The 23,639-nt window shown below is 37.0% G+C and overlaps 1 protein-coding gene across 3 annotated transcripts in view; it reads right to left on the bottom strand.

Moving 5' to 3' along the window:
* Positions 1-23,639, bottom strand: part of BAZ2B (bromodomain adjacent to zinc finger domain 2B) — a 206,487-nt gene that overhangs the window by 169,961 nt on the left and 12,887 nt on the right. The window contains exon 1 of one of the 3 annotated variants that reach the window (XM_070799145.1): positions 13,863-22,849. The exons of the other annotated variants lie outside the window; for them this stretch is intronic. The gene's annotated coding sequence lies outside the window, so the exon portion shown is untranslated. Of the gene's footprint in view, positions 1-13,862; positions 22,850-23,639 lie in introns of those variants that run through there. 3 annotated transcript variants of the gene reach the window in all.

Here is a 23,639-nt window from a genome sequence, read left to right as displayed (position 1 = left end):
GGTTTTTCCAGTAGTCATGCATAGATGTGAGAGTTTAACCATAAAGAAAGCTGAGCACCAAAGAATTGGTGCTTTTGAATTGTGGTGTTGGAGAAGACTCTTGAGAGTCCCTTGGAGAGCAGGGAGAGCAAAATAGTCCATCCTAAAGGAAATCAGTCTGGAATATTCATTGGAAGGATTGATGCTAAAGTTGAAGCTCCAATATTTTGGCCACCTGATGTGAAGAACTGACTCATTTGAAAAGACCCTGATGCTGGCAAAGATTGAGCGCAGGAGGAGAAGGGGATGACAGAGGAAGAAATGGTTGTATGCATCATGGACTCGATGTACATGAATTTGAGCAAGTTCCGGGAGTTGGTGAAGGATGAGAAGCCTGGTGTGCTGCAGTCCATGGGGTTGCAAAGAGTCTGACACAACTGAATGATTGACCTGAACTGAAAGTGACTAGGGAATTGTAATCTAGGATGGGAGAATTCTTTTTCTCTATACATTTTTTTAACCACTTGAATGATCTACAGTGTGCTAGTATTAATTGGCCTTCCCTGGTGGCTCAGACAGTAAAGCGTCTGCTTACAATGCGGGTGACAGGGGTTCGATCCCTGGGTTGGGAAGATCCCCTGGAGAAGGAAATGGCAACCCACTCCAGTATTCTTGCCTGGAAAATCCCATGGACGGAGGAGCTTGGTTGGCTACTGTCCATGGGGTCACAAAGAGTCGGACACGACTGAGCGACTTCACTTCACAGTATTAATGACAGTTAAATTTTTTAAAGAGATTTTTACAGGCTTGTTATTGCAAGAGATTATAAATCTTTTCAAAATGTTAAACAGAAGTCTCAGTTCAAAATGGTGACATAAGAAAATCCCAAACTCACCTCCTCCCTCAGACACAGTAAGTCTACAGCTTTATATTCAAGAATTTCCTGTCAAATAAGCCCCATGGCCTGGGTGAATGATGACTACACAATGGGTACACAAGAAAACCATATCAAAGTGGGTGCAAGAGGCTGGGATGCAATCCCACCATAAACCCCACTAGTGGTGCAACAACCCATAATGGAGAAGGAACTCAAAACCTGGAGTTTCTTCTTGAGCAGCTGAGGTTTTGAAGCCCACAGTGGGCATCCCACACACTTGAGAGATTAATCCCTAAGAAAAAAAAAATCAAACTTTGAAAACCATTGGTGTTCCTATCTTGAGACCCACAAGACTATAGAGATCTGGGAAAGCCCTCTCAAAGAGGTCATGTGCTTGAACCCCAGGGCCCAGCTAAGAGACATTCCAGACTTAAAAAATGAAGGAGGCTTTCCTGCTTATATTAAAAACTCAGAACTTCCCTAGTGGTACAGGAGTTAAGAATCTACTTGCCAATGCAGGGGACATGGGTTAAATTCCTGGTCCAGGAGGATTCCATATGCCATGCAGCAACTGAGCCTGTGTTCCACTACTTCTGAGCCCACATGCTCTAGGGGCTTCTGAGCTATGACTACTGAGCTTGAATGCCACAACTCCTGAAGCCCCTGACCCTAGAGCCTGCATGCTGCAACTAATGAAGCCCATGCAGTTAGAGCCTGTGCTCTGCAACAAGAGAAGCTGCTGCAATGAGAAGCCCACGTACTGCAACAAAGAGCAGCCCTCGCTTGCCACGCCTAGAGAAAGCCTGTGTGCACCAACGAAGATGCAGTGCAACCAAAAATAAAGAATTAAATAAGTTATTTAAAAAATAGGTTAATAAAAATAAAAACTCAGCCTGAAGGGCAGGCATCCAATTTAACACATGCATTTAGGAGAGAGCTGGAACACTAACCAAGGACGCAGTTTCCATCTTTGGACTTTCCCTTTGCTATGGTCCAGAGCACCAGTATCTTCAGGAAGGTGTCCCAGTCTAGTAAAGGATTTTAATATCACTTGTATCATTGGATATATCATTGACACAGAAAAGTAATAAGGAAACACAGCCCTTAAATGACACATTAAACCAGGTGGGTTAACAAATATTTATAGAATATTCATCCAAAAGCAACAGTATACATATGCTTAATAAATGCACATGCAACATTCTCTAAGATAGATCATATATTAGATGACAAAATAAGTCTTAATAAATTTAGGAAGACTGAAATCATATTGTACAACTTTTCTAGCCATGATGGTATGAAACTAGAAAACACCAGGAAAATTTGAAAATTCACAAATATGAGATCAAAAAATACACTACTGACCAACCAATGCATCAAAAGAGAAATAAAAAAATATCCTGAGACAAAGGAAAATGAAAATATAACATACCAAAATTTATGGAATGCAGCAAAACTGGTTCTAAAAGAGAAATTCACAGTAATAAATGCCTGCTTCAATAAACCAGTCTCAAATAAACAACCGAATTTTATACCTGATGGAACCAGAAAAAGAAGAACAAACAAAGCCCAAAGTTAGTAGAAGGAAGGAGAAAAGATTAGAGTAGAAATAAATGAAATAGTAAATAGAGAAGAGGAAAGATGAATCAAAAAGTTGTTTCTTTAAAGAAGATACACAGAATGGGAATTCCTTGGTAGCCCAGTGCTTCAGTTCAGTTCAGTTCAGTCACTCAGTCGTGTCTGACTCTTTGTGACCCCATGAATTGCAGCATGCCACCAGTGCTTAGGACTCTGTATTTCCACTGCAGGGTGCCAGGGTTGAATCCCTGGTCAAAGAACTAAGACCTCACAAGCTGTGCATGTGGCCCAAAAAAAAGATAAACAAATCTTTAGCTAGACTAACGAAGAAAAAAAAAAAAGGAGAAGATTCAAACAAATACGATAGAAATGAAAGAGACACTACAACTAATACCATAGAAATACAAGGGACTAAAAGATTACTACAAGAATGAAACAACAAATTGAACAACAGTCTAGAAGAAATGAATAAGTTCCTATAAACATGCAACCTTCCCAGATTGGATTATGATAAAACAGAAAATCTGTACAGACTAATTACTAGCAAGGAGACTGAATGAGTCATCAATCAAAACCCATCCAAAAAGCAGAAGTCCAGTACCAGACAGCTTTACTGGTGAATTCTACAAAACATTCAAAGAAGAATTAACATCAAACCTTCTCCAACTCTTCCAAACCATAGAAGAAGGAACTCTTGTAAATTCATTTTCCAAGGCCAGCATTACCTTGAAACCAAAAGCAGACAAGGATCACCACAAGAAAAACAAATTATAAACCAGTAACTCTAATGAACACATATACGAAAATCCTGAACAAAATATCAGCAAAATGAATTTAAAAGAAGAATCATACACCATGAGCAAATGGCATTTATTCCAGGAATGCAAGGCTGGCTGAATATCAGAAAATCAGTCTATGTGATACAGCACAGTAACAGAATGAAAGATAAAAGTCATATGATCATATCAATTAATGCAGAAAAAGCATTTGACAAAATTCAGCATCCATTTACGATAAAAAATTCATCAAAATGGGTATAGAAAGAACATAACAAAGACCATATTAACAAGCCCACAGCTAATATCATACTCAATGGTGAAAAGCTGAAAGCGTTTTCTATGTTCAAGAACATAAAGATGCCCAGTCTAACCACTTTTATTTACCACAGTGTATTGTCAGTCCTTGCCACAGCAATGAGATAAGGAAAAAAGTAAAAGGAATCCAAATTGGAAAAGAAGATATAAAACTGTTAGTATTTGCAGATGATGCAATACTACATGAGAAAAACCTAAAGATTCCATTAAAAACAAACAAGGGATTCCCTGGTGGTCCAGTGGTTAAGAATCTGCCATGCAATGCAAGAGACACCAGTTCCATCCCTGGTCCAGGAAGATCCCATACGCCAAGTGGCAATTGAGACCGTGTTCTGGACCCCACAAGCCTCAACAACTGAAGCTAGAGTGCCAAGAGCCCGTGCTCAACAACAAGAAAAGCCACCACAATAAGAAACCCTCACACCTGAACTAGAGAAAGCCCTTGCACAGCAATGAAGACCCAGGAGAGTCAAAAATCAATCAATAGATAAATATTTTTTAAAAAACTGTTAGAACTAATAAATCAATTCAGTGAAGTTGCAGGATATGATTAATATACAAAAATCTATTGTGTTTCTATAAACTGATAACAAACTATCGAAAAAAGAAATTTAAGGAAGCATTCCATATACAAGTGTATCAAAAAGCATAAAATACCTATGAATACATTTAACTAAGGAAATGAGTACACTAAAACTATAAGACATTACAGAAAGAAATTAAAAAACACACACAAAAAAATGAGAAAATATTCTGTGCTCATGGATTGGAAGAATTAATATTGTTAAAATGTCCATACTAACCAAAGCAAGCTACAGATTAAATATAACCTCTACCAAAATTTCTACAGTATTTTTCACAGAAATAGAAGAAACAACTGTAAAATGTAACACAAAAGACTCTGAATAGCCACGAGCAGTCTTGAGAAAGAATAAAAAAACTGGAGGCATCATGCTACTTGATTTCAAACTTTATTACAAAGCTATAGTAATTAAAACAACATGGTATTGGCAAAAAAAAAAAAAATAGACACACTGACCAATGGAACAGAACTGACCTAGTAATAAAACCATAGACCCTGCGGTCGATGAATTTATGACAATGGAGCCAAGAATATAAAATGGGGAAAAGACACTCTTCAAAGTATGGTGTTGGGAAAACTAGACAGCCATATGCAGTGGACTATCACATTATACCATGCACAAAAATTTACCCAAAATGGATTAAAGACTTGAATGTAAAATCTGAAACCATAAATCTCTAGAAGAAAACAGAGGCAGTAACCTCCTTGACACTAGCCTTGATGAATTTTAAATCTGATACCAAAAGCAAAAGGAACAAAAGCCAAAACAGGCCGGATTACCTCAAACTAACTGCCCTCCTGTACAACAATGGAAACCTTCAACAAAATAAAATAGCAATATACTAAATGGGAGAAAATATTTGCAAATCATATATCTGATGAGGAGCTAAAATTCACATTATATAAAGAACTCAGAATTCAATAAAAAAAAGTCCAATTAAAAAGTGGGCATAAGATCTAAACAAACATTTTTCCAAAGACACAGATGGCCAACAGTTAGATGAAAAGATGCTCAACATCATTAATCATCAGGGAAATGCAAATTAAAACTACAATGAGATACTAAATTATATCTGTTTAAATGGCTATTATCAAAAAGGCAAGAAATAATAAGTGTTGACAAGGATATGGACTGCTGGTTGTAACGTAAATTGGAGCAATCACTATGGAAAACACTATGGAAGCTCCTCAAAAACTTAAGAATAAAAGTACCGTATGATCTAGCAATCCTATTTCTGGGTGCTTATCCTAAGAAAATGGAAACACTAACTTGAAAAGACATATGAACTCCCATGTTTATTGTGGTACTATTTAAAATAACCAAGATATGGGAAAGTGTCCATTGAAAGATGAATGTATAAAGAAATATTGTAATATATAAATATATAATGGAATGCTATTTGGCCATAAGGAAAATGAAATCTGGACATTTGTAACACCATGTATAAACCTTGAGGGCATTAGGCTAAGTGAAATTAGTCAAAGAAAGACAAATACTATATTGTCTCTCTTACATGTGAAATCTCAAAAACAAAACAAAACCAAGTTCATAGATACAGACATAGACTGGTGGTTTCCAGAGGTAATGGGTGTGGAGGGGTGAAAGAAATGGGTAAAGAGGGTCAAAAGATTAAAAAAAAATAAGGGATCAGACATTATAAGAGATCAAGAATATGTACATAACTACGGGGAGTGAAAATGGAAGAGTGTAAGCCTCAACAAAGATTTCAGTTCTTGTGAGTATATGAAGTTAAGTTACAGGCCTGGAAGATAGAAAAATGTTTTAATTGTATTTTATTCTTTTACAACAAAGAATACTTTGTTAATACTTTCAATTTAAACTTAGGACTATAAGATTTTATTGTACCTTAACAATTTCTACATCGGCATCTCATGCTTTTCATGTAAAATCTTTGGTTCTTGTATCCAAAATCTCAGTCCTTGACACTGTGAGCATGCAACACACTTTGAGCATGCAACTCATTTAATTTATGACATATAAGCAATAGCCTCAGAATAACAATATCAAAACTAATATAAGAATATGGCCACTGAAACCACAGTAATTTTGGTCCACTAGGGATATACAGTCAAATTATAATATCTAAAATCACCTTAAATAGTTCTTCTGTATGTGGTTATATCTTTAACTCGATTTAAAAAATCAAGTCTTTACATTTCATTCCAATTTTTATGGACATCATTTAACTAGACAAGCAATTCTGATAAACCAAAGAGCAATGTCTCAAAGCAATGTCTAAATCTGCACAGTCCAATATAGTAGCTGTTAGCTAATGTACTTTTTTTTTTTTTAGGTTTTTATTTTTTATTTTATTTTTTTAAATTTTATTTAATTTTTAAACTTTACATAATTGTATTAGTTTTGCCAAATATCAAAATGAATGCACCACAGGTATACATGTGTTCCCCATCCCGAACCCTCCTCCCTCCCCAAACCATCCCTCTGGGTCGTCCCAGTGCACTAGCCCCAAGCATCCAGTATCGTGCATCGAACCTGGACTGGCACCTCATTTCATACATGATACTTTACATGTTTCAATGCCATTCTCTCAAATCTTCCCACCCTCTCCCTCTCCCACAGAGTCCATAAGACTGTTCTATACATCACTGTCTCTTTTGCTGTCTCGTACACAGGGTTATTGTTACCATCTTTCTAAATCCCATATATATGTATTAGTATACTGTATTGGTGTTTTTCCTTCTGGCTTACTTCACTCTGTATAATAGGCTCCAGTTTCATCCACCTCACCAGAACTGATTCAAATGTATTCTTTTTAATGGCTGAGTAGTACTCCATTGTGCTAATGTACTCTTGCCTGGAAAATCCCAAGGACGGAGGAGCCTGGTAGGCTGCAGTCCATGGGGTCGCTAAGAGTCAGACACGACTGAGAAACTTCACTTTCACTTTTCACTTTCATGCATCAGAGAAGGAAATGGCAACCCACTCGAGTATTCTTGCCTGGAGAATCCCAGGGACAGAGAAGCCTGGTGGGCTGCTGTCTATGGGGTCGCACAGAGTCAGACACGACTGAAGCGGCTTAGCAGCAGCAGCAGTGGCTACTATATTACCACAGTCCAATATAGTAGCCATTAGTCAATCACAATAATCATACTTGAATTATCTGGTGCTCCTTCACAGAAATGAAAACTTTAGAAGAACATAGGTACTTAGAATCACTAGAAACCATTCTAAATTGTGGATTAATTCTAACTGAATTTAAGGGATTTTTACTCTTTAGAGTCCCTTGGACTGCAAGGAGATGCAACCAGTCCATTCTGAAGGAGATCAGCCCTGGGATTTCTTTGGAAGGAATGATGCTAAAGCTGAAACTCTAGTACTTTGGCCACCTCATGCGAAGAGTTGACTCATTGGAAAAGACTCTGATGCTGGGAGGGATTGGGGGCAGGAGGAGAAGGGGACGACAGAGGATGAGATGGCCGGATGGCATCACCAACTCGATGGATGTGAGTCTGGGTAAACTCCGGGAGTTGGTGACGGACAGGGAGGCCTGGTGTGCCGCGATTCATGGGGTCGCAAAGAGTCGGACACAACTGAGCGACTGAACTGAACTGATAGGTGTAAGATAAATTTTCACAGGTTAAGTTTGTTTCAAGGGAAATGGAAAATTCTTTTTAAAATGTCTCCCCCTTTTCTGGGTTTTAAATGTCTAAGGCAAAATGTAGAAAATAGGGAGTCCTACAATAGTGTGGAAGTCACTAGCTATATAGACCAGAGCTACAAGCTCTTCTAGCTTGTGTAGTTAAGGAAAAGCCTATTTGAGAAGTCTGGCTTCAAGTTTCTATTGTATCCTATTCAAGGCAAAAGTGCATGTTCCTTGCAGGCTTTATAAATTGTTTTAAAAAATGACTAAAAATGTACAGAAAACAATTTATCCCTTCCTTACTCAGAATAACTGGTTGACAAATGAAGATTCAAATATATTTAAATTGAAATTTATTAATTTGAGCACTGGTAATGGCCAGATACTTCTGAGTCTTAAAAGCAAAATAATTAGGTACATCCGCCTGGAAAATCCCAGGGACAGGGGAGCCTGGTGGGCTTCCGTCTATGGGGTCGCACAGAGTCGGACATGACTGAAGCGACTTAGCAGCAGCAGCAGCAGCAGACATATAAAAATTTTAGTGCCTTTGTGACTGGGATGGCTCTTAAAATTGTGTATCTAATAATGGCATACAATTGTCTATAAGGTCTTGAATCTGATTACAATACAGTGTATACACACACACACATAAACTGAGGGCTTCCCTGGTGGCTCAGATGGTAAAGAATCTGCCTACAATGCAGGAGACCCAGGTTTGATCCCTGGGTCGGGAAGGTCCCCTAGAGAAAGAAATAGCAACTCACTCCTGTATTCTTGCCTGAAGAATTCCATGGACAGAATATCCTGGTGGGCTACAGTCCATTGGGTCACAAAGAGTTGGACACAACTGAGAAATTTTCACTCACTCACTCATTCAGCCAACCACACGCAGATAACTAATATTATATTAATTAAAACTAAATAAAATTTAAGTCACACTAGTTATTTCAAGTGGTCAGCAGACAGCACATTTTCATTATAGAAACTCCTGTTGTACAGCACTTGTCTAAATGATACTCTTCCCTCAGACACTGAAATCTAGGTTAGTAAGGTAGCCTACTTCATATTGAGTAGCCTACTTCATATTTAACTACAGATGTTAAAACTTTTAAAGCATGAGTTGGCAGCTTTAGGGCAGATGTTACCTAATTACAGTTTTCTATAGGAAGGTTGGTAGGCAAGGAGTTATCTGGGTCAGCAGTTACCTCCATGAAGAAATTAAAACTATTATTATGCTATCATGGTTTCTTTAGAGAGCATATTACCAAAATACTGGAAATATCATTAAAATCACTGAGATTACTTAAAAATGGAGCTGAGCTATTCATAAACTATTCACTTGAAAGCTTGAACTATTCACTTAGAAGGTAAACTCAAATAACTCTCTTGTTACATCTTATTATTACTTCTTAAATGTCTCCATTAAAATATCCCTAACACAATTCACAAGAGTATTGTACTGTCTGCAACATTTGTAGATTCAGTTATTATTAGCAGAAGAGGACATACACATATACCTGCTAAAAGTTCTCAATGTGTTTAGTTGGACAGACAGTATTTAGCAGGAAAAAAAAAAAAAAGTGGCTTCAAAGAATAGGAGTAGATACAGGGTTTCTTTGCGTGGGTTTGCCTTTGCCCCTCCACTGATAATGATGATGCTCTGTACAGGTAGGGTCTTTCAAGAGTTGGAAAAGATGCTAAAGACTTGGTGAATCACTACTCTTTATAACAGACCTTATATCAGAATTTCAGAAGAACCCACTACCCCAGTGGGAGAAGAAAAGATAAATAATACATAGGAAACACTGGCTGCCAATCCTAAAATTCAGTCATTTCTATTTACTGAATTCTTTAGTCCCAGCTCCTATTTTCAAAACTGTGGGTAATAACCCATCTAGAGGGTCATGAAATCCACACACAAGGTTATAAAAATGAAATACTCTGGGTCATTGTCAAAGAAGCTTGAAAAACATTGATCTATTTGGCTTCCCAGTAAAGTAGGGCTTTTATAGGCAAGCACAGAAGGATTTTATAATCCCTAGTCATACTAGCTGCTATATGGGGATGATTATCACTATATATACACTACAGCACATGCTTGTATGTGTACTTCTACACTAGCAGAATCCCTGCTTTTGGTAAACAGCCCATTAAAGTGAGAGTAGTTATACAAAATTCTTAGAATTCCTTTAGGACCTAGGAATGTATATTCTTACTTTACCAGTCGATGACAAAGAAATATGGGTCATTGTATTACCAGGCCCTTGGGATGTCACCTAAATACCAGTCTTCTACTCTGCATACTCAGCTAATTAAAAATAGATCAAAGTTCTTTTACCCAGATGCTATGTGACATGACATCAATTATATAAAGTTTAACCATTTATGAAAACATCCTATGTTCAACCTTTACAGACAGTACGTATTAAACCACGAAGGACGCTAGGTGTTTGGTATGTAACAAAGCAGTTAATTAGGTTAAGTAGTCTATCTCAAGGTTTCACAGTCTAATAGGTTGAACCAAAGGCAGAAATCTAATCAAAGCTAAGTTAAACAGATTCTTACTTACAAGAAATTGAGCTATGTGACTGTCACAGTGATACCAAGTATTGAAAGATGGTATAAACTCAGGAAATGAAGTGGTCTGTTGAGGGCCACATATGTAGATGAGCAAACAGTCATAAAGGAAAATAAGTTAGATATGCAGTGGAAAGATACCACATGTATTCTTTCTTTTGTTAACGATTAGGTAAAGCTATATTAAAAGCTACACATTTTCTCATCTTCAAGGAAATATAAAAACATTTAGTATGAAAAAGTAAAATGCTCCTGTAAATAAACTGCCAGCCTAGAGTCCAATTCTAAGTACAGATTTATAATTGTTTTATTATATACAGGATGTATCATGTGCTCAGTCATATCCGACTCCTTGTGACCCCATGAACTGTAGCCTACAAGGCTCCTCTGTTCATGGGATTTCCCAGGCAAGAATACAGGAGAGGGTTGCCTTTTCCTTCTCCAGTGGATCATCCCAATCCAGGGATAGAACCCACATCTCCTATGTCTCCTGCATTGCAGGAGGATTATTTACCCGCTGAGCCATCAGGGAAGCCCATATATTTATATATGTTTAATTATTCTCCAGGGATTATATTTATGTTTCATCTATACTTGTAAATTTTAATATCTACAGAGACCACGTGGTAGTATCTCATATTGCAGTAAAGTAGGGGAAAGAGATGAGTATTCAAAACTACATATAAATTTTAATCAAAGAAGAAATACATTAAAAATTAATACTATTAAAAAAATAAAAAAATAAAAATTAATACTATTGATGTTAAAGACAATGAGAAATTCGAGAATCCTAATAAAATTTCAAGGAAAAATTATTTTACATGAAGGATTCATCATTCGCTGCCTCTTATAACTCGTCTACTGCTAATTCATTTAACAACTACTATTGATCATCTACTTCAAAGTTGTATAATGGTGTAGTTGCTGCTGCTGCTGCTAAGTCGCTTCAGTCGTGTCCGACTCTGTGCAACCCCATAGACAGCAGCCCACCAGGCTACCCCATCCCTGGGATTCTCCAGGCAAGAACACTGGAGTGGGTTGCCATTTCCTTCTCTAATGCATGAAAGTAAAAAGTGAAAGCGAAGTCACTCAGTCGTGTCCGACTCCTAGCGACCCCTGGACTGCTGCCTACCAGGCTCCTCCGTCCATGGGATTTGCCAGGCAAGAGAACTGGAGTGGGTTGCCATTGCCTTCTCCGAATGGTGTAGTTGCTAGAATATAAAAGTGAGTAAGTCATAATCTTTCCCTTGTAAGAGTTCACCATCTAATAATTTTCATTTTAAGATTTTCATTTCACACTATTCTCACCATAATTTAATCCAAATCTAAATGACTGCAAATTTTACTCTAGTAAATAAGAATATAAGTGCTACCTTTACTAACTTCAGAAAATACTTTAAAAATATGGAAGAAAAAATTTTAAATCTACATTCTCACTTACCATATAAAATGTCTATGTCTTCAACCTGTGTTAGACAATAGGACATGCATTGCTGTCTTCTCTTAACCTCAAGATAGTGGAAGACTTTTGTCCAATTCCTCCCCATCTTTATGATCAGATTAATGAAGAAGTAGTGGGAAAGAAGAGCTAGGGTTATGAGAGTGGTGGGCAGGGAGAGAGTGGGGAAGCTTAAGATTTTGGAGAGAGATAACATCACTGATAGACTAAATAATCAGGAAGAAAAACATCTTTGCCTTCAAGTAATTTTTATATGATGACAGTTTTCCACTCCTCATCCCCACCCAGGAAGTAGGAGGTCCATGCCCCATTCAGATTTCCCTGTGTTTCCCTCATGCTTGCTCTACACAGACCATCTAATTACCAGACAGGATTTCTTGCTATTGCGGTCATCCTGATGCTCAACAGTCTATGACCCCACTCCTGTGGTCAAGGCTGTCTGAACCAGATATGAACCAAGGAGATAATGGCTGACTGGAAATCTATGTGTTAGATGCCTCTGAAAGATGCTATGATCTAATCAGACTCTCCCTGACATATGTCTTAACTAATAGAAGGAAGGGAGGTTATTGTTGAGTGGTAGGTCATAAAGGCTGTGCCCCTAAAGATATACAAGCTAAAGAAACATGGGTTGGAAACAATGTTGAAAGAATAGATGTACAGATTGCCGAGTGGTCCTGAGAGAGGGTAGATAAGAGTGTGGCCAATCTCAGGTCTTATTCCTTAGACTGTCTTTTTGATTGTGCTGTATTCCCTGAGATTTGTCTGTAGCCTTCCAAATAGGTATCCTTTTAATTGCGTTTGTGTGGGTTACTGTTACTTGCAACTGAGATGGGCAGAAAACTTTGTAACAAATGTTGTGTTGTCTTCTTTGCTCATCTTATGTTATTTACATACTGTTTTCTCTTCCAACAATCTAAATACTACATTCCTTCAAATACAGGCCCAAGAATCACTTTATCTATAAAGCTGTATAAAGCTATATCTGACTAATCCTAGGCTACAACTTCCCATCTTTGAAGTACAGAGCGCTTTAGCTTTTACCCAGGAAGCTGTTAATTACACAGACTTTTTACTACTCTCTATTTGCTTTATGAATTCACTATTTAATCAACACATAGCCAGTACATCTGTTGAGTCTTAGTTTCTGAATCAGTAAAATGGATTAATTACACTTACTTCAAAGAGCTATTGTAAAGAGAATGCTTAGCACACTTCCTGCTTGGTATTTTGTTCTTAAGTGTTTAGCTAAAATTCAGAGGCAAATATCTTTATTTTCTTCAAACTAAATATATAAGAGTGGGAGAACAGCTCATTAAAAGTCAATACTCTTTCATAAATTCAATGTGAATAAAAATAAGTTTAAAATGTCAAGAGCATTTTCATTTTCAAGCAGATTTCTTTCACAGGTAAACCTGAATAGATGGCAAAGAAGTATACTAGAGTATCCCCTGTCAATCTGCCTCTCAAAAGAATGTTCTCATTACTGTAGTTTTAAATAATACTATCAAGTTTTTTTAGGTAACAGTGACATTTTCAGGTTTGTTTTTAGATAAGCAAAATAGTAAACTGCTTTTTCCTGAGAAGATAATGCATAATTTTAAAATTTTAATTATTTAAAAAATTTTCTTTAGACTATAACTCTTTTTATTAGGTAATTTAAAGATTAAGTTTTCTCCTTTATGACTTTGATGATCTGTAAAAGTTCACAAATCATTACAATAATTCCCTACACCATTCTCTTAGCTACAAAACTTAGTCAGATTAGGCACTAACAACTTTCCAAATATAATCTTTCTATTTTCCTCTTAATTTTTTATTATTCTGAACTGCATACAATTTGTCTATTTCTTAATATACTGACAGGCCAATATATTAACATAATAATACTCCTAATTTTTCATTTGGAAGATTCAAGATCCTTCATAATATTGCTCAGAGAGAATTTAACTATTTATTCATAATACAAGGCTCTGAGCCCATCCTGGGTTTCCCAGGTGGCTCAGTGGTAAAGAATCCACCTGCCAATCAGGAGATGCAGGGTGGATCCTTGGGTTGGGATGATCCTCTGGAGAAGGAAATGGCAACTTACTGCAGTATTCCTGCCTGGGAAGTCCTATAGACAGAGGGGCATGGCAGGTTACAGTCCATGAGGTCACAAAAGAATCAGACACAACTTAGCAACTAAACAACACCAAATATATATCCCAAACATGACCTGTAAAAAAAATATGAAAATGTCATTTAGCTGTTAAACATAATGATAAAATAAATACAAGTATAAGCCAATTTCTTGAGTATTTCTACAAAGTAAAACAAATTACCAACTCAATTAATAAGATCATTCTAAAAATAAACATTAAAGTCATAAAAAAATTTTTAAGTATCTCCTTTATAAATAGCTTGGGCTTCCCCCATGGCTCAGTGGGTAAAGAATCTGACTACAATGCAGGAGACAGAGGAGATACAGGTTCAATTCCTGGGTCAGAAAGATCCCCTGGAAAGGGCAATGCAACCCACTACAGTATTCTTACTTGAAGAATTCCATGGACAGGGTAGCTTGGTGGGCTACCATCCATTGGGTTGAAAAGAGTTGGACATGACTGAGTGACTAACACACACACATACACACACGCACACACACACACACACACACACACACACCAATAACTCACTGATTACTAAAATAAATGTAGTACAACGATAGAACCATATATACCTATTTAAACTACAAAACTGTCTGCACGTTAAATGCTCATCTGAATATTCCACTTCAAATGTTCAAAAGTTTAGAATGTTTGGGAGTTACCAGATGACCCAGCAATTTTTTTCCTAATTATACACACCAGAGAAATTAAAATATTATGTCCACACAAAACCTTGTACAAAATGTGGAAATAATCCAAATGACTATAAACTGGTAAATAAAATATGGTATATGTATGCAATGAAATATTCAGTTCAGTTGCTCAGTCATGTCCGACTCTTTGCAACCCCATGGACTGCAGCACACCAGGCTCCCCTGTCCATCACCAACACCTGGAGGTTGCTCAAATTCATGTCCATTGAGTTGATGCTGCCATCCAACCACCTCATCCTCTGCAGTCCCCTTCTTCTCCTGCTCTCAATCTTTCCCAGCATCAGGGTCTTTCTAAGGAGTCAGTTCTTCGCATCAGGTGGCCAAAGTATTAGAGTTTCAGCTTCAGCATCAGGCCTTCCAATGAATATTCAGGACTGATTTCCTTTAGGATGCACTGGTTGGATCTCCTTGCAGTCCAAGGGACTCTCAAGAGTCTTCTCCAACACCGCAGCTCAAAAGCATCAGTGCTCAGCCTTCTTTATGGTTCAACGCTCACATTCATATATGACTACTGGAAAAACCATAGCTTTGACTAGACAGACCTTTGTTGGCAAAGTAATGTCTCTGCTTTTTAATATGCTGTCTAGGTTGGTCATAGCTTTTCTTCCAAGGAGCCAGTGTCTTTTAATTTCATGGGTGCAGTCACCATCTGCAGTGATTTTGGTATTTAAGAAGATAAAGTCTATCACTGTTTGCATTGTTTCCCCATCTATTTGCCATGAAGTGATGGGACTGGAGAATGAAGTATTGATATGTGCTACAACATGGGAGAAGCTTGAAGATGTTATACTAAGTGAAAGAAACCAGTTATAAAGGACCACATATTGTGTGATTCCACTTATATGAAATGTCCTGGAAAGGTAAATCCATTAAGACAGAAAGTAGATTCACAGTTGCCTTGGGTTGGGAATGCTGAGGAACAATGGGAGGTGACTGTTAATAGGTACTGGGTTTCTTTTGGGGGATGATGAAAATGTTTTAGCTGACTCTGATAATGGTGGACAATGCTGTGAATATACTTAAAACAGAATTACATATTTTAAATGGGTGAATTGTATGATATACAAACTATACATCCATAAAGATGATATATTAAAAAAGCATTTGGATATCATGTTCATAAAATGCTCTTATGACTTAATATATTCTTTATCAAAATCTTTAAAATCAGTGTTCTCATTGTAGCCTCTGTATTCAAGACTAAATATAGAAATGTCCCTAGTATGACCTTTCACGTTTCACAATCAAATTCAGGTACGCAACCATTTAGTTAACTTTGCATCTCTCCCTCTCTCCCCTCTATCTCACTTCTTCTCCTCACTGTCCCCTCTCTCTCCCCCTCTCTATAGATGTATAGATATAGATACAGAAGGAATTTTTTTTAACTAAAATTCCTAAAGTTACATTCATTCAGTTTAGGAACCAACAGGTTTATCCAACATATAAATTCATAAGTTACCAGACTTGCTCCACAACTTAATTCCAGTAGTCACGTGACTAGCTAGATTTTTATAATGAAAAGAAAGAAAGTACAGAATGAAAGTGAAGTCGCTCAGTCGTGTCTGACTCTTTGCGGCCCCATGGACTGTAGCTGACAAGGCTCCTACGTCCATGGGATTTTCCAGGCAAGAGTACTGGAGTGGGTTGCCATTTCCTTCTTCAGGGGATCTTCCCAACCCAGGGATTGAACCGGGGTCTTCCGCATTGTAGGCAGATGCTTTACCATCTGAGCCACCAGGGAATTCCCAGATTTTTATAGTAGAGGGATTTTATAGAGATAACTAAGCCTGAGATTCTAAACCACAAATTATATTTATTATTTTCTGCTTATTAATTCCTAAATATTTTCTCTTTATTCCCACCATCATCTTAGTATAATACTAAATCAGTTCTTATTGAAAATACTGCAAGAGCCTTCTAAGAGGTTCCTCTGCTTCTTCAATCCTATTTATTTTAATGGTAATCTTTTAATATAAAAATCTGATCCTGCCACATTCCCACTTAAAAATCTTTCATTATCTCCATATGAAATATATGATAAAATCCCAGGTCCTCTGACATAAAAAAGCTCTTCTTAATGAGGCCTGGGACTTTATTTTTGATCTTACTCTCTTCTCATACACTAAGTATTAATAACTAAACTTCTCACCATTTCCCCAGTACTCTATGGTTTCCCAAGCATCCGTGGCACATGGTATTTGGTACTTGGTGTTCACTTCCCTCAAATGTTCTTCCTTTATTCCCTGTTAAACTCCTATACATATTCTAGGTCTCATCTCATATGTTACCAACTATGGGGAACCATTCTAATTCAGTGAGCAAGTCTTAGGTACTTCTTTCTAGTTGCTCTCATATAGTCCCTAATTAAAGCACTGTACTATACAGCAATTTTCTGTTTTGATATACCACTTCTTACCACACTGTGAGATCGTTGAGAAGCAGGGCCTACGGCTTATCATCTTTACAACCTTAAAACCTGGAATGTAAGACTTTAACAAAACGCTTTGAATGAAAATGTATAATAATCATTGAAACGTATATAGAACTTGATAACTGACCCAAAAAAGTATGCACATATATTCTAATTTTTACCTTAAGGACAAATCTTGAAGTAGGGAGATCCGGCATTATTATTTCAGTTTTACAAATGAGGAATTCTGCATTAATATCTATCACTAATTGCCAATCAGTTTAAAATAATGAGAAACTGAAGATTTAAAAAGTCTCTCCTTACTACTTATAAATTTTTTATGTAGAATAACTTTTGTTAATCAGAGAAGGCAATGGCACCCCACTCCAGTACTCTTGCCTGGAAAATCCCATGGCTGGGGGAGCCTGGTGGGCTACAGTCCATGGGGTCGCTAAGAGTCGGACACAACTGAGTGACTTCACTTTCACTTTTCACTTTCATGCATTGGAGACGGAAATGGCAACCCACTCCGGTGTTCTTGCATGGAGAATCCCAGGGACAGTGGAGCCTGGTGGGCTGCCGTCCATGGGGTCGCACAGAATTGGACATGACTGAAGCGACTTAGCAGCAGCAGCAGCAGCAGCAACTTCTTTTGTTAATAAGTACCTAAACTGTTTATTTCAGTTTCTAAAGAAGAAAAATGACCAATAAGGGCTACATTTCCTTTAATCTATCACTCCAAAGTCAACAACAATTATTAAGGACCCATAAGAGGGACAGACGTGTAATTGTTAGTCATGATCCGGATTTTGAACCCACCTGATTCTACTCTAAGTGCTGTCACTAACAATCAACTTTGCATTTGTCCTCATTTCTCTGATTTGATGGTTATATCTTCTAATACCCCTCCATAAATTTTCTATTTCACATAGTTTTAGATCCCTTTAAATTCTTTACTTTCTTAGTAGCTCAATAATGTCACATTAAGAAAAATTTAAAATAGTTTATCTAATGAATTTTCAGTATAGTATTCAAAGTTTTAAGTCTACTACAATTCTGTACCAACAGACTATTATTGTATTTTGAGTTTTAACTAAGTGTAAAATTATTTCCTAAAGGTTCCTCCCTAAGTGTAGCTTTTGTTGATAATTTAGACATTCTACAACCTTGTTCTTGCTTCCTACTTAGGTGTGTAAAGACTCACTAAGCTCAAATCAATATTAAGGAATTTGCCTCAGAGGTTTGAACAAAGGAAATAAAATTATTCCATGATCTATCTTGTGTCAATATTCTTAAAATTGTTTCAAACTCCCTATGCATCAAATATTTACATGTACACCCTCTGATGAAAAACTAACTTTCTTATATCCTAAACAATATTCTTATCAGGATGACCAATTGTATCTGCTATTACTATTTCCATATTGAGTCCACAACTGTAGTTCACTATTGTATGTCCCCTTGTGGTTGTTACATATCATTCCTAGGGAAATCTGTAATTAGGTCAAAAAGCTTCCCTATCTCAGCATTGCTTCCCATTTCCTGGGTCATATGATCTCATCAAGTCTGTGCCATAATCTTTTGGCTTAGTGGTCTCTCATTGAACTATGAAAAGATACGTAAATGTTACCTTAGTAACTCTAACTGAATTTCAGAAACTATACTTTTAAGAGTCATTTTTTTTAAATGTCAACTGAAATAACTCTAGTCTTTTGTCTAAGACTTATAAAATATGAAACGATAGCCTATACGAAGTAAACAAATAAAAAGGACTAAATACCATCAGTCAGTCAGTCAGTTCAGTCACTCTGCTGTGTCCAACTCTTTGCAGTTCCATGAACTGCATGACACCAGGCATCCCTGCCCATCACCAACTCCCGGAGCTTACTCAAACTCATGATCATCGAGTCGGTGATGTCATCCAACCATCTCATCCTCTGCAGTCCCCTTCTTCTCTTGCCTTCAATCTTTCCAGCATCAGGGTATTTTCTACCAAGTCAGTTCTTTGCATCAGGTGGCCAAAGTACTGGAGTTTCAGCTTCAGCATCATTCCTTCCAATAAATATTCAGGACTGATTTCCTTTAGGATTGACTGGTTTGATTTCCTTGCAGACCAGGGGACTCTCAAGAGTCTTCTCCAATGCTACAGCTCAAAAGCATCAATTTTTCAGCACTCAGCTTTCTTTATAGTTCAACTCTCATATCCATACATAACTTTGGACCTTTGTCGGCAAAGTAATGTCTCTGCTTTTTAATATGCTATCTAGGTTGGTCATAGCTTTTCTTCCAAGGAGCAAGCATCTTTAAACTTCCTGGCTGCAGTCACCATCTGCAGTGATTTTGGAGCCCCCCAAAATTAAGTCTCTCACTGTTTCCACTGTTTCCCCATCTACTTGCCATGAAGTGATAGGACTGGATGCCATGATCTTAGTTTTCTCAATGTTGAATTTTAAGCCAACTTTTTCCCTTTCCTCTTTCACTTTCATCAAGAGACTATTTCTTCTTCACTTTCTGCCATAAGGGTGGTGTCATGTGCATATCTGAGGTTACTGATATTTCTCCTGGCAATCTTGATTCCAGCTTGTGCTTCATCCAGCCCATCATTTCGCATGATGTACTCTGCATATAAGTTAAATAAGCAGGGTGACAATATACAGCCTTGACGTACTCCTTTCCCAATTTGGAACCAGTCTGTTGTTCCAGGTCCAGTTCTAACTGTTGCTTCTTGACCTGCATCTCAAGAGGCAGGTCAGGTGGTCTGGTATTTCCATCTCTTTCAGAATTTTCCACATTTTGTTGTGATCAACACAAAGGGTTTTGCACAGTCAATGAAGCAGTCCCTTGCTTTTTCGATGATCCAGCAGATGTTAGCAATTTGATCTCTGGTTCCTCTGCCTTTTCTAAATCCAGACTGAACATCTGGAATTTCACAGTTTACGTACTGTTGAGGCCTGAGTTGGAGAATTTTGAGCACTACTTTGCTCAAATTGCACTCAATTGTGCAATTGTGTGATAGTTTGAACATTCTTTGGCATTGCCTTTCTTTGGAACTGAAATGAAAACTGAACTTATCCAGTCCTGTAATCACTGCTGAGTTTTCCAAATTTGCTGGCACATTGAGTGCAGCACTTTCACAGCATCATCTTTTAGGATTTGACATAGCTCAACTGGAATTCTATCACCTCCACTAGCTTTATTTGTAGTGATGTTTTCTAAAGCCCATTTGACTTCACATTCCAGGATGTCTGGCTCAAGGTGACTGATCACACCATCATGGTTATCTGGGTCATGAAGATCTTTTTTGTATAGTTCTTTTGTGTATTCTTGCCACCTCTTCTTAATATCTTCTGCTTCTGTTAGGTCCATACCATTGCTGTCCTTTATTGTGCCCATCTTTACATGAAATGTTCCCTTCGTATCTCTAATTTTCTTGAAGAGATCTCTAGTCTTTCTCATTCTATTGTTTTCCTCTATTTCTTTGCACTGATTACTGACGAAGGCTTTCTTATCTCTCCTTGCTATTCTTTAGAACTCTGCATTCAAATGGGTATATTTTTCCTATTTCCTTTGCCTTGCACTTCTCGTCTTTTCTCAGCTATGTGTAAGGCCTCCTTGGACAACCATTTTGCCTTTTTGCATTTCTTTTTCTTGGGGATGGTTTTGATCCCTGTTTCCTGTACAATGTCACAAACCTCCATCCATAGTTCATCAGGCACTCTATCAGATCTAATCCATTGAATCTATTTGTCACTTCCATTGTGTATTTGTAAGGGATTTGATTTAGTTCATACCTCAATGGTCTAGTAGTTCTCCCTACTTTCTTCAATTTAATTCTGCATTTGGCAATAAGGAGTTCATGATCTGAGCCACAGTTAGCTCTGGTCTTGTTTTTGCTAACTGTACACAGCTTCTCCATCTTTGGCTGCAAAGAGTGTAATCGATCTGATTTCGGTATTGACCATCTGGTGATGTCCATGTGTAGACTCTTCTCTTGTGTTGTTGGAAGAGGGTGTTTGCTATAAGTGCATTCTCTTGGCAAAACTCTAAATAGCATACATTTGGAATACCTTCCAGTTAGATATAATTAAGGGTGAATTTACTTTATAATGCAAAAAAGGGCAACTAAAAAATAAGTATCTTAAAATTGGGCAGAAATAAATTAAATTGCACTAATTACTCATAGGAATAGCTGTACCTATCTACTTATAGCAGATGTCTTTGGACTGAGAAATAGAAATATGGTGACCATGTTTTTAAAATATTATAACAATGTTGGGATAACATACAACTGCAAGGTTTAATTATTTTATTAAATTCACTTTATGGGTTAGGACTTTATATAAAACATACACATTTTCTCATGCATAACACATGGCTTTCTTTTTGTCCTTCTTCCTTTTTAAAAAAGTATATGGTATTTGCTGAAGACAATATTCATTCAGCCTAACTTTTTACATAGTGTATATCTACAGTATAATAAAAGAAAACTAATGCTTGATAAGGCAATTGCTATGGAAAACAGTTTGCCAATTGTTCAAAAAGCTAAACATAAAATTTACCACATGAACTAGCAATTCTTCTCCAAGGCACATATATACCAAAAAAGAAAAAATTCAAAGAGACTTAAAAATCAAAAGATGAACAGACAACATATATATGATATGTGTATTATATATATACTATTAGTTATTTACATAAATAATGAGACTGAGTATTAAAGAGCAATGGAGTCCTGACACATGTTATAACATGTACAGACCTTGAAAACATTATAATGAGTGAAAAAACCCGTGACACAATAGGAAAAATATGTGATTTCACCTATATGAAGTACGTATAATAGGCAAATCATCAAGAGAGAAAGTAGATTGAACTTTATGGGGGGAGTGAGTAGGGGGATGGAGAGTTAGTGTTCAACAGTTACATAGTTTCTGTTTAGAGCTATGAAAAAGTGTTAAAAATAGACAGTGCTGATGTTTGCACAACATTTTGAATGTAATTAATGACAACAAATTATAGACATAAAAGGGATTAAAACTGCAACTTTATGGTATCTTTTTTACCACCACTTAAAAAAGTAATAATGTAATTTACTCAAAACTATTGGATTGGACACATTACATGGGTGAACTGCACAGTGTATAAACTATATCACAATAAAAATGTTTTCACAATTAATGTTTAAAGTCCTTCTTCAATGTCTGAAGCTTAGGGCCCTTTTCCTTAAAGGTGCCTTCTCTGGTCATTCTATCATCTTTTCTAATTACCAACTCATAGTATATTTTATTTGTTTATAGCACTCATTTAGCAATTAATTTCATCCTGCTTTTTAAAACAATCTCTGGTGTTTTAAAATTTATTACACATTTAATATTTGATTATGCTGTTTACAAAACAAGAGTAGTTGCTCAAATTATCAAGACTCCTATTTAATGCCTGTACTTTATTTTCCCCAATGAGATTAGGAGTAGCTGAAATTGTCAAATCAGAACCCAAAATCCCCCTGTTATCTTCAAATCATCAAAAAATATCTCAATTTTACACTTGCACATATACATTATGCAAGAATTTCAATAACAATTGTTAAGAGGAAAGCATTCCAAGGAAAATATAATCCAAATATTCATTCTCTGAGCATTACAATTAATCAAGGATGTAATAGTCTTAGTTTTATAACTACTAAAAATAGGAAGCAGGATACTTTTAGTTTATTTATTTTAATTGGAGGCTAATTACTTTATAATATTGTGGTGGTTTTTGACATACATTCACATGAATCAGCCATGGGTGTACATGTGTTCCCCATCCTGAACCCCTCTCCCACCTCCCTCCCCATCACATCCCTCAGGGTCATCCCAGTGCACCAGCCCTGAGTACCCTGTCTCATGCATCGAACCTGGACTGGGGATCTATTTCACATATGATAATATACATGTTTCAATGCTATTCTCTCAAATCATCCCGCCCTTGCCTTCTCCCACAGAGTCCAAAAGTCTGTTCTTTACACCTGTGTCTCTTTTGCTGTCTCGCATTTAGGGTCATCGTTACCATCTTTCTTAATTCCATATATATGTGTTAATACACTGTATCAGTGTTTTTCTTTCTGACTTCTTTCGCTCTGTATAATACGCTCCAGTTTCATCAACCTCATTAGAACTGATTCAAATGCATTGTTTTTAATAGCTGAGTAATATTCCATTGTGTATATGTACCACAGCTTTCTTATCCATTCATCTGCTGATGGACATCTAGGTTGCTTCCAAGTCCTGGCTATTGTAAACAGTGCTGTGATGAACTTTGGGGTACACGTGTCTCTATCAATTCTGGTTTCCTTCGTGTGTATGCCCAGCAGTGGGATTGCTGGGTCATATGGCAGTTCTATTTCCAGTTTTTTTAAGGAATCTCCACGCGGTTCTCCACAGTGGCTGTACTACTTTGCATTCCCACCAACAGTGTAAAAGGGTTGCTTTTTCTCTGTACCTTCTCCAGCATTTATTGTTTGTTGACTTTTTGATAGCCATTCTGACCGGTGTGAGATGGTACCTCATTGTGGTTTTGATTTGCATTTCTCTGACACTGAGTGATGCTGAGTATATTTT

The sequence above is a fragment of the Bos indicus genome, chromosome 2 (assembly GCF_029378745.1).
Source record: "Bos indicus isolate NIAB-ARS_2022 breed Sahiwal x Tharparkar chromosome 2, NIAB-ARS_B.indTharparkar_mat_pri_1.0, whole genome shotgun sequence".
Lineage (NCBI taxonomy): Eukaryota > Metazoa > Chordata > Mammalia > Artiodactyla > Bovidae > Bos > Bos indicus.
The sequence above is the reverse complement of the archived record's forward strand: the minus strand, read 5'-3'. Positions and strand labels throughout refer to the sequence as shown.